At 37.0% G+C, this 6,340-nt stretch overlaps 1 non-coding gene across 1 annotated transcript; it reads right to left on the bottom strand.

Moving 5' to 3' along the window:
• Positions 1 to 4,485: 4,485 nt before the first annotated feature.
• TRNAN-AUU (transfer RNA asparagine (anticodon AUU)) lies at positions 4,486 to 4,559 on the bottom strand. The gene has a single exon. It is a non-coding gene; the product is annotated as a tRNA-Asn (tRNA).
• Positions 4,560 to 6,340: the final 1,781 nt, after the last annotated feature.

Below are 6,340 nucleotides of genomic sequence, written 5' to 3'. Positions count from 1 at the left end.
GTTTCCTTTAGTTTAATTAGAAGATCTATAGCACGGCTTTTCAAACTACGGCACGTGTACCACTAATGGTACATTGCATTATTTTGGTGGTACAATTTTTACATAAAAGTTTTGTTGGAATTGTTTTAAGTTTCTAACAGTTATTTTATTTTAATTTTTAAACATGCTTTATTGTCTATTCTCCTTTCCCACCTACTATGTTCTACCGAAATACGTTTTTAGTATCTCGTTGCATGTAGATCAGGTAGAAAAAGTATTTAAAGGAAGGTTTCGCTTACTTAAGCAGAACAGCTTAGAAGTTCTTAGTGGAGCGTGTTTGCCGTTAGGTTACTTCGTTATTTGCCGCCCAGACGGTACAGTGGTTAGGGGAGCAGACTGCGGTAACGAAGGGTGAGGATTCGAATCCGGAAGAAGGGTTATATATAAATTGTTACAGGAGGTAACGGGTGGCCGAGAAGTGGCGAATGCTAAAAAGACAAGTATCCGCCGTAAAAAAGAAAAAAAAATCTTCTCTGTTTAAACCTAAATTTTGCTACGCTCGGCCGTATTGTACGTGCCTGCTAATATTCGCTGGTTAATTTAATTAAAAGCCAACTACGTTAGATCGTTTTGTACAGCTTCGGCTAACTTCAGTTTAATTTAGCAGTAGATTAGCTTCTTATTTTCTCATATTGAGTTAAAACCAAAGTGGAGACTTTTCTGTAAGCCCGACAAAGGGGCCATCTGTGTTCTTAGTTTGAGGTAATAAAGGGAGAGTTTAACCCTTCCCTGGACATTTACATTCATACGCTTGGACTCAGCAATAATTGGTTACATAGTTCAACAAAGCTTCTGCTAAGTTTGTAGGGTTTATATTTATTTTAACCAACATTTATTTTAAGCTATCTTTCCTGTCAAGCCTTTACTTTCCCCTAGAATTGCCAATGCCAGAGTATGTAAATCGTAGTAGAACGCGCAGAGTATTCAAATTTTAGTAGAAGTAAATTGAGTTTAAATAGAAGGGAAACGAGATTGTAAGTGTGCTTCTTGAATCGCGAGCGTGAAGGTTGCTATGTAGAAATTTAAGAACCACGCGTTTCGGCCTGTGTGCCTATTTCGGCAGTTCGTTGAATCTTTCAACTTCTTAATCAGTAAGTTTGCTGAATCTCAGCTGTATCTTAGAACGCGGTTAAGTTAGTTACGATTATAGAGCCTTGTAGGTAGTGATTTCGTTCTTTATTCATCCTGACATTTGTTTTTAGTTGTACTTTTCTATTTTGTTGAAACCGCCAGGTCGGCGTAGTTTGTGAGCGTCTAGTGAACGCAGCTGTATTTCTAAAGTGGAATAAAAAGGGATTTAAATCCTTCTTACGAGTTTGTGTAATTTACAGTTCAAAGCAGTCACTACCACTGTTGCTGACAAGTTGGGGCTTCGCAACATTATAAGTTAATATAATAGCGTTGCGTACGTACGGGTTCGTAACAGATTGAATACGCAAGTCCGATAAGAGATTAATAAAATTTATTCTTATCAAAAGAAATCATCAGAGCTCTGGAAATTTTCTCCGAGATATTCCTGCAAGTGTTCACAATATCACGCAATAGTTAGTAGTTACACTTAATTACTTTGCACTTTGCACCATTGACAGAGCTTCCGAGGTGATACCTAACGGGAGAAAGCCCACCCACTGGGAATTATTTATTAAATAGATACATTTTACAGAGTTTTTACAATAAATATTTTTACATGACTTTAACACGACAGTGAAAATTAATGACGACAGTAATTCAGTCATTCTTTGCATTCGCATGCTACGGTAATTCAGTGTTTCAAATGATCAATGTTACAGTAGTTCAATGTTTCAGATGATCGTGGTTGAGGTCTTGGTTGATTGATCAGAGGATCAGAGGATCTTGGTTGATTGATATAAAACATCAGTTATAGTTTCAATTTAGATCTTAGGCCAAATATTATAGTCTTTTTTATAAATGATTATTGAATTAAGTTAATTTTAATATATACGAAATGAAGAATAAAAATAAATAATAGATTCTACTCTTTAATAGTAATTAAAAAATTATAATATTTTAATTAAGAAAGAAATTAGTTGATGAACTGCGACATCTCTTTCCAGCCTTTTATAGTTTTCAACCGTCGCGAGAAATTTCTGGTTCTTTCTACTTCTCGAGATTTCTGGAATACAATACGAGGATGGAATTATGGTTACAGCTAGCATAGTGGTCAAATAAATTTATTCAATTTAAATACAAATTACCGAGATATCCATTTACTCAATGTTAAATGTACGTGCTCCTGTATTTCTTGACTTTTCCGGCATAGCTCTCTCTTAAAATTTGTCTCTCACTGCATTGCACGGCGAAATACAACAATTTTAATTATAATTCTACTAAAATTAACTAATTAAATACAAAAATCACTGCCCCCTTCCCAAGGACTGCACCCCTCGGGCACTAAAATCATGCACAGGAAGCCATACTAAGGCATCAATACAATAATAAACATTACAGTGTAATAACAGACAACATTAGCGATAAAGCAACATAAAACAAACTAAATATTAAATTAATAAATTACTGCACAAACTTTCGAATTTAGAAACAAAAAGGACCATGGTCTTATACTAATTACATCATATATACTATATGCTATGGCCATAGTAAGAAGCTAGCTTGTGGTAAAGAACGACTTTGGACTTAGAATTCGGAGGCTTACTGATCCGAACAACGACAATGTTTAGCCTCTTTAGGATTACATCAAGACCATCGACTCTAATTTAGCCCTTCAATGCATGGTGATGCATATATGAATCATACCTATTTTGACTGAATTTAGAATTAAAAAAATTTCAAAGCAGACGGTTTACTGGACTGATTTGTATCTTATCATACCCATATCAATGTTTAGCTATTCTTTTCCCTAGTAAAATTTATGGCAACATAAAACTGTGCTCTTTATTTCATTAGTGCCAAGAACACAGAATTCATTTCTGTTTTTTCAGTGGTCAAGCTAGCTTTGTGTTCTTCATAAATTCGATATTAGACGCTTAAAACATTTCATTCTTTAAAGCTGACATGTGCTTTTCGATTCTATGTTAATATTTAACCAAAGAACTGTTTTAAAATGAAATATTTTAATTTTTCTGTTGGATTTGTACATGCATCACTATGCATTTATGATTAGATTTCGCTCTAGAGTGATGCATGTATGAATCAAGTTAAAATTTAGAGTGGATTTTTATAAGACTTCATAATACCTTTTATTTCCTGATTATTTTTATATCAGGAATACCCACTCAATATTTGCCTGCATTGTTCTTATTTAGAGTCATAAAATATGAATTTTATGTCTCTAATTATGGATATGCATATTGTTTGTTTGTATTGAAAATTCCTTTAATTTTTTTCTTTATATTAATTTTTATGTGGTCTCGATGGATTTGCTCACAAGTTTAAGGTATACTCATGCCAAGAAAATCTACTTCACAACCGCTTAGCAAATGATGCAGAATTAGACGTCAGTGTAAATGTTGTGATTAGAATTTGTATGAAGATTCCTCGAAATCAAAATTTCAAATTATATTTTGAAACTTTTATACTTCAATCGACATAATGAAGTGTTTAGCGGATGAGGGTATTATTTGCTTGTGAACTATGCTGGGAACAGAATTCCAGGTTGCAAGCTCCTTGCAGAACAGCAACTGGAAAGAGTCGAGAAGAACAAGCGTTGTATACGTTGCAGACTGCTGTGGAACTGAAATATGTAATTAAGTGTGGAAAGACAATAAGAATGTGGTCCGGTTGTCTACGTTTGCTAGGAAACACTCCATTGAACATATATCTAGTTTCGATAGGAATAAAGAAGAGACAGTTATTGTAGACTGCCCAAATGATTTGAAATGATGCAATAAACATATGGAGAGGGACGTAGATTTGCTGGATAGCCACATAAGAAGATATAAAATAACTATGAGATCAAGAAAAAGGTATATGAGATTTTTTACCACTTCTAAAACCTTGCGGTCATAAATGTGTGGCTGCTGTTCAAAAGAGTGTGTCTACAATCCTAATCCTGGCCTACAATCCTAATCCTAAAGTCTAATCCTGGCCGCCTTTCGGGTTGAACTATCCGTTAGACTGCGCTAAATGGGTGACAGTTCCTAAGCGTGGAAGACCGAGCGGTTGTAGAGACATTAGTATTTTTTTGAAAGCAGACAAGATGAAAAATTGCAAACGCCTTCGCCGGGAATCGAACCACGGACCTCTGGAATACCGTCCCAGCATGCTACCGTTACACCACGAAGGACGCTAGGAAAGTGGGAGAAATACCTTATATACTCCCCTTTTTAAAGGGCGACTAGTGTTTTAGGCGACCAAGTCGCCAAATCCTGGGTGCGGAGAATCATCATCCACAACCCTTTTAGTTCAGGCGCCACTTGTAGAGACATTAGGATTTTGGGAAGCAGGCAAGATGAAAAATTGAACAATCGCCTTCGCCGGGAATCGAACCACGGAATTCTGGAATAATGGCCCAGCGTGCAGAACCACTACACCACGAAGGCACACTAGAAAAGTGGGAGAAATACCTTATACGGTCTTTTAAAAAATGATTACAGTGGGAAAACAGAGGTCCTCCATCAAACATTCCTCCAATCTGCGTCACACAGGATAAAATTCAACATTTTTCCATATGGAACGAAAATCGCACTCGTTGTAAAATGGCAAATTGCAAATTCCAAACATTTATTGGATTTGAAAAATGCACTGTAGAATTATGTCTAAATAAGGATAGAAATTGTTTCGAAATTTTCCATACAACACAAATTGCAGAATAAATATACGTGTGCGAAATATTTCATGCGTTATTTTTATTTAAATTTTCATCATAATTTTAATTTTTATAAAGTCAGAATATGATTAATTATAATTAAGTATTAATAAAATTTTAACTAAAGTCAATATCTTCTAAAAACAATAAATAATTAAGTATTTTATGCCAGTATTTATTAAATATATTATTGAAAATGATTTTTCATGTGGTTTACATTTTAGTGCTAAATGCATGACGATGCATATAAGAATCAAACCTAAAATTTCAAAAAATAACCAATAAAAATGTTAAATATTTTTTTTAATATTTTTCCATATTTACACTGGTGTGCAAAAATTAAGGACGAGACGGTTTTTTCAATATAACTTTGTACAAAAGTTTTCCAAATCAACACATTTAATACCGTAAGATCTCCAATACGTAAGGACATGAGTAATGTAAGCAATACTTACTAAAAGAGAAATCAGAGGGATAAAAAGAAACTTTATTGAAAAAGTAGCATGGAGCGCAATGCGACTGAAGGCCGAAACATCCCTGTGATGGGTGTCCAGCAAGAAACATCCAGTCTTTAATAGGGGATATGATCTTCCCTGACTGCTAGGCAGGTTTCACAGCGTCTGCCCATGCTGAGAATGAGGGTGTCAATGAGTTGTTGAGGCATTGCTGCCCATTCGTCTTGCAGCGCCAATCGAAGCTCCGGAATCGTTACTGGTGGTAAGGTACGAGCTGCCAAGCGTCTACCTAGAAAATCCCATATATGCTCGATGGGATTGAGATCCGGAGATCGTGCCGGCCAATTCATACGTTCAATATCCTCACTCTCTAAGAGCTGTTCGGCAGCTACTGTGCGATGACATGGTGCATTGTCGTCCATGAAAAGGAACTGCGGACCCAAAGCGCCTCTAAAAAGACGCACATATGGAAGAAGAATCTCGTTACAAAAACGAGTCCCGTTGACTGAACCTGCGTCGAAGATGCGAAGTTCTGTACGACTACCAAGTATAATGTCTCCCCAAACGAGAACACCGCCACCTCCATACCTGTCCCTTTCAATGATGTTCGAGGGATGATTGCGGCTTCCCCGCTCTCTCCAGATGAGTATGCGATGAGAATCGCTACTCAGACTTAATCTGCTCTCATCTGTAAAGAGTACTCGTCCCCATTCATTGTCTCTCTAATTCCGGTGTTCCCGGCACCACAGAGAACGCCTTCTCCGATGGGCAGGCGTTAGAGGTACACACCGTACAGGGCGTCGTGCAAACAGACCACCACCGTGCAGTCTTCTGGCCACGGTAAAACGCGATATCGGTCGTCCAGTCGCCTGTGTCGTGTGTCTAGCGATTTCTCCAGCTGTCTGCCGCCTGTTTCTTCTGGCCTGTAAGGCAATATATCGGTCATCTGCGGGTGTGGTTCCTCGTGGACGACCACTACTAAACCCCCGGATAGCTGTTCCTGTAGTTTGAAATTGTCTCCAAAGTCGTGAAACGATGCTGTGAGCAATTCCGAACGCTT

The sequence above is a fragment of the Stegodyphus dumicola genome, chromosome 8 (assembly GCF_044657685.1).
Source record: "Stegodyphus dumicola isolate Sdum_Otavi_A_Nest chromosome 8, ASM4465768v1".
Lineage (NCBI taxonomy): Eukaryota > Metazoa > Arthropoda > Arachnida > Araneae > Eresidae > Stegodyphus > Stegodyphus dumicola.
The sequence above is the reverse complement of the archived record's forward strand: the minus strand, read 5'-3'. Positions and strand labels throughout refer to the sequence as shown.